The sequence below is a fragment of the Diospyros lotus genome, chromosome 2 (genome assembly GCF_014633365.1).
Source record: "Diospyros lotus cultivar Yz01 chromosome 2, ASM1463336v1, whole genome shotgun sequence".
NCBI classification, from domain to species: Eukaryota; Viridiplantae; Streptophyta; class Magnoliopsida; order Ericales; family Ebenaceae; genus Diospyros; species Diospyros lotus.
Window position 1 is genome coordinate 17435147 of NC_068339.1, and position 207 is coordinate 17435353.

Consider the following 207-nt stretch of genomic DNA (forward strand, 5'->3'; position numbering starts at 1 on the left):
CACTTTGTTTCTTTGAAGCGTCCTCGAGGTCTAATTTTATCTTCCACCTGGATTTGCGTGAGGAACACGACAAAATTGCTGTCCGTCTCACAAAATTTGCAAGTAAATAAGTGCCACCTGGAAAACCCCTTTTCTTTGGAGTATTTGCATTTAGGTCACAATAAGTTCAAAATTTGGCAATGTAACTCCCTAAAAGTTTCGTATACC